General features: G+C 35.8%; 1 protein-coding gene across 1 annotated transcript in view; it reads left to right on the forward strand.

Moving 5' to 3' along the window:
* LOC128231728 (proteoglycan 4-like) overlaps positions 1 to 13,571 on the forward strand; it is a 39,695-nt gene that overhangs the window by 7,953 nt on the left and 18,171 nt on the right. The gene's annotated exons all lie outside the window — the stretch shown is intronic.

Raw genomic sequence — 13,571 nt, forward strand, 5'->3', positions numbered from 1 at the left:
TGGAAAAGGATTTATCGTCGAGACATTACTATGATCAGTACATTCGGGCCATGACTCCGCCCACCACCCCCACAAACACCCCACCCCCATGAACACCCCCCTTCCCGCAACCAATTTTGTACGGGTTCTAATCGTGTTCAAAAAGGTCTGTCAGGGATCGTATTCAATAAGCAACTTAGATTGAACTTAAATTTAAGATTATAAATTAAGCCTTTTGATTGGCCTGTACACAAATTAAGCTGACCAATAGGCTGTATGGAATCACTGGGCATGTCTAAGGATAAAGATTATGTCATTTTTTGAATACTGGCCATGGGGATCATCCCCAAGAAATTTTGGTAATATACTTTTGTGACGTTCATAACAGGTATGGTTAGAACCTTAAATCGCGTGTGAGGGTGATAACGATACTGCACGCATGTTATCAAGTGAAGAAGGTAATAATGAACGTTATTACCCTACACCTGATGTGGATTGTTAGATTATATCAGCATTTATCAACAAATACCAGTAATCAATTGCATGCACCGTGTTGAATTTGATGATAGTTCGTGATAAGACATTCTTCATATCAGCTGATAAATGCTACTGTTGCTGGTATCATCGCTTGTGACGCTACAAAATAAAAACTTGCAAATACTGAGGAATGAATAAATTAACTTTTGACTGAAATTGTGTGCGAAATGACTAAATACATCATTTGATCATTTTACTGTTTTGCTGCAATTCAGCCCACAATGTAAACAAGCATATTTCTTTCCATATTTGACAGTTTGGCGGACTAGACTTCCGAAAATTAACTTAAAATAGACTGACCTACGCACTACTGTCATCTTAATAGTCAAATTTTCGTAACAAAGGGACAATTTCTAGTAATATGAGGAGTCTGGTATTCTTTAGAACAAATCTGAAATGCCTGAATGTTCACAGTTGTGTAATGGTAGAACGTTATTTGCATGCATTTATCAAAATTAATGGTCTACATTATACTTTGTCGAATGAGTAGGCATTATTTTTAATATTTATATATTTCAAGAATTTCAACACATTTAGTTCAGTGAATCAGCAGTAAGTCGTTCATGATTTTAATCAGATGAAGCAATAAATATGAGCAGTTAGTGGCCCAGCTAGTAGGTAGTTTACACAATATAATGTAGACCGAAAGATTGTTAGATAAATGGCTATGCGACTGCGTCAGTACAAACCTATATTGTTTAGCCATGTCTAAATGGGCATGGAGTGTCCCATACAGCTTGCTCATTTATTTAGTAAATGCATATTAATACTCCTTTAATCAGCTTAGTGTTTAAGATTATATTTTGTCTATTGAACCAGCCTCTGTTCAAATAAACCGATTTACCAGATTTAAATCAATAATGACTGACTGCTGATTTAGCAACATACATGTAGGGCAGATTTGACAAATACTGCCATCCAAATGTACAAAATATAGTTTCGAACACTATGATGATATTTAATACATCTATGTCTCCTTGTGAGGTTTCACCCGTCCTTGTATAATCCATTAAAGGTAAATAGTATCTCACCTTTCAATCTCAATGGATCATGTTATCATTGAGTGCGTGTTTGTTTATTTACTCAAGTATGCAAGTTTTGGGGATATGAAAATTAAAACCATGATTGTTAATTTGGCAATAGGTAATGTTTAAAGTGACAGATGCAATGGTTAAATATGACACTTAATTGAAACGTGTTCAGCCTTTAATGCAATTTGACTAGCATTATAAAACGTATTCCATACCATGCTTTAAATATGATTTTATAATTGCATTTTAAATATGTTACTTCAATAACGTCGGTTTAATTTGAACTTGAAAAAGTATTGTATTAAGCGGTTAATGCTATCGTGGATGTCCAGGTGGTTGCACCGCTTAACCCTAAACAACTGGGAACAGTGTTTTTTATTCCCCTTTTTTTAAAAGAATACTTCTTTTCCGATTTGCTATCACTAATATTCATTCTCTTGTATTGCTTTTCTCTGGTTTCTGTTTTTATTGCCAAAATGTTCATTCATACCAACAATAATAATATTTTCTATATTGGCCTTGTCAGTTCGGGTAAAGGAGGGGGTAATGTGATTAATGAGCGTCCGAATGAGTCTGATACAGATCTTGACCACTGGAATTCAAGCGTCCAGCGGATACCTCGGATATGTCGGTCTCAATTACCGGAAATACACATCATAAAGCTACATGCATGCAGTTTGGGAGACTACAGAACATGTACTCATTTACTGCTGTACCTAATTTCGTTGACCCCTATCTGTGCGATATCTTCTTCAGTGCATTCTTGCTTTTGATGGCAGATAATGCTGTTAGAATTTTTTTCTTCTTTTCATTCAGTATTTAGTCATCCAATTTATGCTAAGAAATTCAGTACCTTTGATAAGTGTCTTAAGTTTACTTTTACGGAACTGCTATATGTGCATCTTGTTCAGCACGTTTCTGTATGACGTTATGTATAATTATGTAGCAGTTGCATCAAAAAAGTGTCAGGGATATACTGATCAAGTGGTATAGGTGTGCGCCTATTACCCAAAACAATCTAGGTTAAATCACAACCAGGGGCTCTTGGATGCCTCCTTTAATGGATAAGGGTGAGAGTGGTATTATAGGTGACAGCCCCACACCAATGTAAATCTGCGTCCAATGACCACCACTGGCTTATTCCTGGATGCCTCATATAATGAGTAAGAGAGTGGTCTTGTGGTATGGTAGTCCGCCTCCCACTCAAGAAAATCTGGGTTCAACCACCACAGGGTCTCTTTCCAGGATGCCTCTTACATCGAGTAAAGGACATGATGTCTAGTGGAATAAGTGTCCGCCTCTCACTCAAGAGACCTTTGGTTCGAGCTCCACTAATGAACTTTCTCATGGCTTCTCAAAATGGAAACCGTCACTGGTTATTCTTTACGCTATCAACTTTTGTCACAATCGAGCTAAAATAAATCAAATTAAACTGCAGTATTCTTTACCTTTCTGCTATAAATATGCATTTTGTTCAGTGGGCTATTTTCGTCTGCGGCAGTTGCACCAAAATACTCAATTATATTGTCGTATTATTCATGCATTCGTGTCAGACATAGAACTTCAATAGCATGAATGAGATCGTTATCAATTTTATTAATATCTTCAGTGCTTCCAAAAGCAATTTTTGGCAGAGATCCTCTTTTTCTGCAAGATAATTGCGGCCTTGAAGATGTGCTTATGAAGTTAGTAGTGTTTTCAGACAAGAAACTTGAAATTGGAAAAAAATACGAAAATACTTCAAGTCGACTTTTGCCAACTTCTTTTCCTGCATGATTTGACCTTGAAAATATCGTTCAGGAATATCCAGACGGTTTCCTGACATGTATGGAAAACAAAGACAGCATTTATTACCGGAATAACACTTCCACATCCGTGAACTATAGTTTACAAAACAGCTGAGTGAGCGAGGCACGGGAAACTCATGCGAGGTGCAATTATAATCTCCCAATAACTCATGGGACCTCCACAGAAATAGGAATAATTTGCTGATTCATCGTCTGGAGCTCTCCAGTGCCAAAAGATGACAAGTCTGGGATAGTCATGGTCCATTCATTGTAACTAATTTCTTATTGATATTCTTACGTATAGAACTGATGCCAATTAACCATGAAAATACATGTAGTTTGATGCAAGTTAAATTCGGACGTATCAAAGATTCGTGTTCTGATGTTTAGAAAGCGGCGGCTCTTTTCCCAAAGTGCTGTCTTAGTATATTAAAAAAATCATGTCAAGAAGGAGTTCAGTTTCATTGTGTTATGTTTATATCAACTGCTTGGCTATATTAACGACAAACTGTCGTTGGCTCTAGTTCTAGATACTAATGATACCTCCAGAGACACGCAAACTATCTTTGTACTGGATAAGGTTTTCCTGAAATAGTTGTTGCTTGTTTTCTTTGGCATGTTTAGTTAAGCTTTTAACATTTTTGAAATTGCAATTTCGGGAAAGAAATATATTTTCTTTTCTTAATTACTTTGACCTCACAAGTCTGACATCCACGCCATGTTTTTTATACCTATGTCAATTATAAATATCTACGTTTCTTTGTCTTTCCTCATGATCCATTAAAAATCTGTTTAATAGACACATCTGTCAAATTTCAATTAATCTTTAATGTTTTTGGTTGATGTTCATCAACGTTTTTTATATTCACGGGTTTAAATGCCAATTTTCTTTTTTTCAGTATCTTGTATACACAACAGCAATTACACCTCCTTCTAAATTGCTTATTGGCTTGCGTAACTCATGTGCTGATAAGCGTTTAGGCAGTCACTTTAATGCCATGTATATTTTCTTCTCAAAATGTAAAGCTGACATATGGAAGATCTCAGAATCTTTATTGATGGTTGTTATGTTCTGCTGACGTTTTATCATTAAGCATTGAGTCACTGCTATCTATTTTTTCCTCATAATTGATTATGCACGAGATAAAAACAACTCTCATGCAGATTTACCTTGATTTTTTGCACGGAAAAAGAATATTATCCTGATATAAGTGTTATTGGTTTTTGTAGAATTATATGTTTTCACGTTATGACTTGAGATTATTATTAATAAAAAAGTTATTTTAGATTGATGGAGGCCGTCGATTTTGAAAGGAGCAAAAATAATGTTACTCAGCTCATCTCCGTTTTTGAGGACGGTTTTTTTGTTTGGCATACTGCTGGCCCTTTTCTTGGTTAATTTATGTTTAACTAGTGAATTTTATTCATTGTATTATCATTCCTATTAGGTTGTTTGATCGTACAAATGTTAAAATTATTGTCCACATTTGTGTTCACAAATTTGTGAAAATGAGTTTGTGAAGTATATGATCCAACACAGCTATCCTCGCATTAACAAATGTTTTATCCCATTGTCTGTCCCATATTGCCGATGAATTACCAAGAACTCATGGTCAAATAACAAATGGCTTTTGGAGAAATCATGCAGTGACAGGAATCAATGCAACAGCTTTGTATAATGATCACAAACATTGGATTGATTGTGTTTGTGTTTTTTTAGCTTGTCTGTTTTTAAAGGGGCTGTCTCACGTATGATAATATCGTGGGGAAAAAAGAAAATTGTCGAAAACTGACATAAACTTGGCATCTATGTGTACAATGTATTGAAACTTACTAACTGAAGTACCACATAGTTTACAAGTTATTTAAGTTTAGCAGTTATTTTGTATATTTCCATTAAAAAAGATTACTGGGTATGACTACCAGGTAGAATTCATTCCTTATGCGTGATTGACTTGTCGGTGTTGTCACGTGATATTACTGAGGTAGGTGTATTAGCTTAATTATGTCACCCGATTAAAAATAAGTCTTTGTAGCTCAGTTAGTAAGGCGCTGGACCTCAATTTTGGCGACGCGGGTAAGAACCCGGTCTCCGACACATTTTTTTTTTAGATTTTGGTACCTTTTTTACAATTATGATATCAAAGCGTAACCCATTCTATTAGATTATTGTCCTGAGATGCGTTACAGAAAAAACTTTTTTTGGTGCCAATCTGTGACACAGTCCCTTTAAGGCGAAGATTTTTTTTTGTCAAGGCCTTGGCGTCGTTATACAAGAACATGGCCATACCTCGCAAACCATCCAAATGAAACTGGTTAAACATGTTGCTAGAGACAACACACACATGTACAGGAAGGCACCATAACTATGGCTTAAATAATAAGCAATTTATGCCTGAAATGCAACAACAACAACGGGCGTCGTTGGCGTTCGCTCCGTAGCGCTCTTGTTTATTCATAGAGTTTACAAGGCAGCGCAGAACTACGTACATGTTGAGCACACAGTCACACATGCCTGTGTGAACAGCTGTGAGAAATCATAACATTTCACAAATACAGTTCTCATCACTGGGAGCACATAATGCAAAATATAATCTGGGATCATGCTCAGATTTGTAACAAATGTCATAATGTAAAATACCATCTTGGATCATGGTCACATTTGTAAACAAATGTGAATATTATTGGCTTAAAAACTGTTATTGAAACAAATGTCCACAATGTGAAATACGTGATCATCTTTTCACAGTGATTTGTGAAATGTGCGGTCCGACATGGCTGTATAACATTTCCGCTGAATAAATTCAGGCACCTGAAGTAACAAGTTTGAATATTTAATGGTGAATATATGGATCCATTGCATAACATAATTTGAATGGAGTGAGTTAAATGGCATTGATTTTCTCTTTCATCCAAATGATTTATAGACAAATACCCTTGTTAGGGCATAATGACTTTATTATTGTTAATCATTTCTGGAAGTGTCATATCCAGTAAACAATACGCCTGATGGGAAAATCAATCGAATTTATTTCGAACGGGAGAATTAGTTTACCAATATGTAATACATGTAGTTTATGTTGTTTTGTTTTTTTTGGTCTTTGAAGCAATTAAGACGGCAGGCCAGGCGCTGCCCGGCACAGACTCATTGTATTGAAGAGCAGAAATAAAAGCCAACGATCTTAGTGTTCAGCGGGAAATGCCTCTCGAACGCCCCTGTAATAGCCAGCGCGCATGCATGAACTTTTAAATTACTCACTTAATAAAACAAATTAATGACTAAATGAAAAATTGGTTGTTGTTTAGTTACTAAGTGGAAGTTTTGTGGTTGTTATCTGCTAAATGGATTTTCGGCGGTCCTTTTTAATGATTCAATATAAATCTGTCCGGCGATCCCATTTTATGGATACAGGAGCCTGAACGCTAAGTTCATTTGCAGTAATAGGAAATGTGAATGCTTACGATGACCCATGATGAACAATACTGCTTTTAATCATAATGTAGTTTTAGTCGATGCAGTACTATAGTGCTTTGGTTGAAAATTTTGGCGTGGGTGTACTTTCCAAGAACATTTTAACATGTTTATGTATGTTAACGTGGACCCCCACCCCCACCCCCACCCCATCCCCACTACCTGGATCCGCTAGTGCTATTGGACCGTTTAATGCTGAGGCTCATTTGTTTGTTTGCCACCTGGAAATGACAATGCGTGACGTCATCTCCAAACATCTTTTCTGTTTACCATGGAAATTCGAAAATGGGACATTTGGTAATGTTCTGGTTCAAAGCATTTGATTGCTTTCTATGTGGATATGACATCTTGTCTTTGATCTTTTAACCGTTTTTGTTTAAATTATCGTAAAATCAATGTGCGCCGGAATTAGTTCATACCATTCATTGACTTTTAAAATAACTATGTGTTTGGAACTTTTCCTGAGTTCCGTTTTATGTTTTTTTGATAAATTACAAAATTTACTGCCATATTTTCTTTGTTTGATTTGACTCATCATATTTGAATTGACAGTAATGACCCATACATTATAACATGAAATGGTATTTTAAGACCTAAATATATTGAAATTACGCAAATATGTTCATTCGATATCTAAATTGCTTAGTTTGATGTTATATTTAAAGTAGTTAATGCATAACAAATGGTACTTTTAAAGATATCAAATATACCAAGGTCTAACATATGTCATTTACCAAATGAAAACATTCAACGAGTGCTTGTAAAATGAGGCTTTTAATTCGCATGATTGAAATCTTATTTCTGCATTATTAATTTAAATGACATCTTAAACAGTTTAAAACATACTTACAAACATTCGGTAATAAATCAACATGAAACTGATTTCAACCATAACGCCGGGGACAATGATTTGCGGTAGTTGGCGACAAAAGTGTGGGCAACCGCAAAGTTGCTTTGTCTCAGTCGATGGCAACGCGTTCTTTACGTCGATGTACTATACACGTTCATGTAGATGAACTGATCGCTAATGGGGTGTGGTATGATGGCTCCTGGTGAGCTGTTTACAACCACCGCTTATATGTAGAAGGCAAAAAATCATATTTTATTTAATCTTTTTATGATCCCACGTTCATGTCTGGCCTTTGCTTCGTTTTTTTATCGGATAAGAGAGTTAATTTGTCTGTCTTTATTTAACAAATATTATACCTTTTTCGACACCTTATTTATCGCTTCGTAAAGTAAAGTCATTTCTTCCTGCGCAAGACGCACTTTTATATTAGAACAAATATTTTGAATTATTATATAAGTGTAATTTATATTATCTCGCCCTTTGAGCAGTTGTTTGCGTTCCTTTCCAGATTTGCAGTTTGGGAATAATTGATGCGTTGCAAATGTTGATTCCAAAGGTGAAACCGAACAAATACTTTTCACTGTTAATCGAATATTTGATTCAATAACACGATAAGTTCACCATTATATTTACAAAAATACAAAGAAATTTTATCTTATTTTCGTTTAACATGGTTCTGTACACTCGAGTGAATTTCTAAAGGAAATATTTACTTTTTACACCAAAAGTTGAGTTAATTACATTGCATGGGTAAATTTATAGCTGAAATATAACGTAAACAAAGTTCATTGTGAGATAACACGGCGTTAAAAGTACATACAGTCGAACTCCGTTGGCTCGAATTCGCTTGACTCGATGTTCTCGTTGGCTCGAACGTGATATAAAGTACCATTTTTTTAAATGAATGTAAGCATTCTCGCTTGGCTCGAATTTTCCGAGGCTCGTGGTATTTTTGCCGGTCCCTGTGAGTTCGAGCCAACGGGGTTCGTCTGTAAAAAGTATTCATGATTTTGATACCACTCAACTTTACTCAACTCGACGACTTTATTTCCTCCTATACAGAAGTATGCATTTTCATGGTAAATAGAGTATCTACATTTTAGGTTAATGGCTTAATGTAATCATAGTCAATATTTTGTCATGATAAGCGTTACACAAGTGACTGATATGCCCACTTAAACTTTGGTCTGAATTATTTTATAAGCTACAGGAGTATCCAATTATGTCCTATCAGGACGAGGTGTGGTTTAAAATTTGGAAGATGTTCGATCCTGGTCTGACAAATTTGATAATTTAAGCAGATTTTGATGGCTAGGGTGAGGCCGGGTCAGGGGGGTTATATGTCATGTTACAGTATTATCTGAATGACGAATGCCATTTATTAGCAGCACGACATTCTCAAAGCAATGATGTAAAACTATAAAACCCATTAGATAAAGGAAATATAAACATTGCAAAAAATAGACAAAGATTTTAAGTTGGTATGCGAACTGTGTTCGGTGTTTTTTTTTTCAGTAAAGAAATGCCACACTTAAAAGATTTTGGTGAAATTAAAAATATATGTGTTTCAAATGAAGTCAAGTTTTATAGCTAGCAAAGATCAAAACATGAGACAATAAAGTTCAGGGCCCCGTTTTTATAAAGATTGTTAGGCTTATGGGATCGTAAATTTCCAGGCGTAACCCCGTAAAGAGGGCGTAAGCTGCGTTTGAAGAACTTTTACCGTATAGATTCTACCTGTTACTTAATGGGTGTTCCATGGCGTAAGTACGGCTAAGATCTGTTTTTGAAGCAGGGCCCAGATCCAGTCTTTATATAACATCGTCGATTTCTTAAATTGTGCACAGTCAAATGAAAAGAAATGTATGCTTTTAACAAAAACTATGTGGATGTATATAAAGTTATTCAGAAAATATTAAAGTTAAATATCTTATGACCTGTGAGTTACCTAAATTAGTAAAGTAACTCAAGTTGAATACTGTCCCTCATCAGTTTAATATGCACTAACATATTAAAAGTGTGTGTGGGGGGGGGGGTGCACCCAGCGCGCGCCTCCTCTAAAATCGTCCAAGTTTACTTTTTATTTTAATATTGTAGAAAAGGGTAAAATTGTTTATATTTTTAAGGAGAACCCCAAAAACACATGCAATTAGTGAATGCCATATACTTTCGGTTCTGAGTCAGAGGTGCATGTCAAAAGGTTGTGTCCCTAAGTTACGCCCACTCTAACGTCAAATCCTGGATCAGCCCCTGATGTAAGAACCCCAATTCTTACGAATATCAATTTGGAATCAATTCAAGTCTTGTCTTATTTGTGTTCTTACTTCTTGTTTCACAAGAATTTCAGATCATACATCACAAGTGTAATCTTTAAGATTCCACCGTGAATCCTGATGTTGTTTGTCTGATAGGAGGTACTGGAATTAATTCACATTTCAACTCCTATCGTGTTATCATATTCGTGATCTCCTTGGTGTGAAATATTTATAACCCACTATCTGGAATCTTGAAAAGTTTCACAATAGTTTAGTCTGTAAGAACAGTATTAATCTGAAATATTTTAAACTTTGAATAATTCTGGTTCAGTGATTTATGCATATGGCTTCTTCTTAATAAGATTTAATTGTATTACAATGGTCCGTTACATCCTTGACTTTCGTCTTAAGGGTATATGGTAATCTTTGACGGCTTATTGTGTATCAACTGTATGCAAATTTGGATTATTGAAACCCAATGAATGGTTTGAATTAAAATTACATGGAGGATCACATACACTCGGTGGTAACTAAAGCACTTAAAGGGGGCACCATTATGTAAGCATTGATATTGTGTGTCGGCTTAGAAAAATGCTTAGTAAGGCAATTTCAAGATGTCTTTGTACTTATAACTACATCCTTTCAACTACTTCAATGGACTTGGCCGAAAAAGAAGTTATCAACAGGGGCGGTTCCAGGGTCTGACATTAAGGGATTCGGGCCTCAACTTGGGACTTGGGGCGTTTGACACGTTCCCCCAGGACCGCCCCCCCCCAACACACACACACCCATGAAAATATACATATGAAAATCATGGCCATATTAATTTACTTGATGCATATTTTCTTTATCGCTTAGTTTACCATATTTATTTTTGAAAGTCAGTAGAATATGGAAATTATTGAATGAATGCGAAAATATGCCGACACATCCATTATATGCCTTTAAATGTGAATGGTTAGTCCCTGGGACGACCATGCAATACAAGATTAAAGATTAAAGACATTTTAAAACAAATACCACATTTTAATTCCAGCTTGACCTAAATACCGTTGGAATTAAGTGGTATGCAGTATTATTTTATTTAATTTTATTTAAATCCCTTTTTGAGCTAGTGACATTCAAAAATTACAAATCAAAGAGACAGCTTCTGAAAAAAATCATGGTCGTGATTATAACCTTCTGAAATAACCGTCGGTGTCGTCGTCGACCGTAGAATCATCATCATCATCATCATCATCATCATCATCATCATCATCATCATCATCATCATCATCATCATCATCATCATCATCATCATCATCTCATCATCATCATAATCATCATCATCATCATCATCATCATCATCATCATCATCATCATCATCATCATCATCACCACCGTCGTCGTCGTCGTCGTCGTCGTCGTCGTCGTAGTCATCAGTGTCGTCGTCGTCGTAGTCATCAGTGTCGCCGTAGCAGCAGCACCACCACCACCACCATTATAGTCTTCATCGCTGTCCTTTTCGTCATTGTTTTTGTCTTTCCAATCTAAGGAAGTCTTGGGAACGGACAGTAGTAAAGTTTTATCGGAATTCAAAACTGGGTAACGAGATACCTCAACACAATGATGAAGATTTTAAAACATGATACAGAGTTTGAAAACGTTATCTTCCTCCATTCATAAAATCTTGGCACTGTGTTCGTAGATTCCATTGAGAACATGTAAGACCAGGTGCGTCTAGACTTTGGAATGAAACTGAATATGTGGGCTTGGTGATCTGGGCATTTGTAAGTTGTAATGTTTTGTTGGATCATTGTGAAATATCATTGGTATACGATTAAAAATATGTTATTCAATCAATTAATATTATGACTCAATCAATAACATTATTTCTGAAACATAATATGTATTTTATGTGGGCAAAGCGTAGATAGCTATGGTTAAACCTATCTATAAAATAAGTATATACATTTGTCATTGATATAAATTATATGCATACGTACACTTGAGGCTTTTAAAGCTATTGTGCATTAAGACATTGCGCTTTCAGGCAATATATCTGCCAAGTACACTAAGGCAATAGCTGCCAAGTACATTGAGACAATATATCGGCCAACTACATATAGGCAATAAAGCTACAAGGTACACTGAGTAATAACATTGAAGCAATAGCTGTAACGTACAATGAGACAATAGCTGCCAATAACATTGAAGAAATAGCTGCCAAAGACATTGAATCAATAACTGCCAATAACATTGAAGAAATAGCTGCAACGTACATTGAGACAATAGTTGCCAATAACATTGAATAAATAGCTGCAACGTACATTGAGACAATAGTTGCCAATAACATTGAAGCAATAGCTGCAACGTACATTGAGACAATAGCTGCCAATAACATTGAAGAAATAGTTGCAACGTACATTGAGACAATAGTTGCCAATAACATTGAAGCAATAGCTGCAACGTACATTGAGACAATAGCTGCCAATAACATTGAAGCAATAGCTGCAACGTTGAAGAAATAGCTGCAACGTACATTGAGACAATAGCTGCCAATAACATTGAAGCAATAGCTGCAACGTACATTGAGACAATAGCTGCCAATAACGTAGAAGCAATAGCTTCCAAATACATTTAAGCAAAAGCTTCCAAAAACATTGAATTAATAGCTGCCAAATACATTTAGGCAATAGCTACCAAGTGCATTTAAGCAATCGCTGCCAATGACATTGAAGCAATAGCTACCAAGTACATTAAGGCAAAAGCTGCCAATGACATTGAACAATTGCTGCCAAGGGCATTTAGGCCATATAGTTGCTAAGTACGTTTAGGCAATAGCAACCAAGAACATTAAGGAAATAGCTGCCAAGTTCATTTAGTACATAGCTGCCAAGTGCATTTAGCTGCCAAGCACATTTAGGCTATATAGCTGCCAAGTACATTTAGTCAATTGCTCCCAAGTACATTTAAGTAATAGCTACAAAGTATATTAAGACAATAGCTGCCAAGTACTTTTTGGCAATAGCTGCCAAATGCATTGAGATTAAGCAATAGCTGCCAAGTTGGTTCTGGTAATAACTGCCCAGTATATTAAAGCAATAGGTGCCTAGAGCATTTGTATGACTTATTTTGTCCCCCGTTCGTATCGTTGTAATCACTCTTAATGCACGTGTCCCTCTTACACTTGCACTAAAAGCTTACCATGGACTGACTTCAGTCTATTTGTAGTTAAGTGAAATTAAGTAGGGAAGCACTGTTCCTTTGACTCTAATATTCTGCGCCCATATCGAGTCTCAAGTGCTCAAGTACCAGTTTGGGACAATATTTTACACGTATCAAGTTATGTCTGTGCTATTTTATAGCCGTTCCCCGCTTCGATTGAAGAGTTTTGACAAATAGCAGTGCATCCTGCTTAGCATATAAAGTTCTTGAAGTCGCAATTTTATGGCCATCTAAATGTGTATGAATTTATTCATTTGTTGTACGATGACTTCCATGGAATATTATATGGTCAAATTACATCAAAATCAACCATCGTATTATACTATACGTCTGCGTTATTTGTCAATTAAAATGACTTAAATGTGTTTCTACAAGAGTGCAGTGCCTAATAAGAAAGAGAAAAGAAGGTATTTTATGAGTTTAAATGGTCAGAAAAGTACGCATACCTGCATA

Source organism: Mya arenaria, chromosome 4, assembly GCF_026914265.1.
Source record: "Mya arenaria isolate MELC-2E11 chromosome 4, ASM2691426v1".
Classification (NCBI taxonomy): Eukaryota; Metazoa; Mollusca; class Bivalvia; order Myida; family Myidae; genus Mya; species Mya arenaria.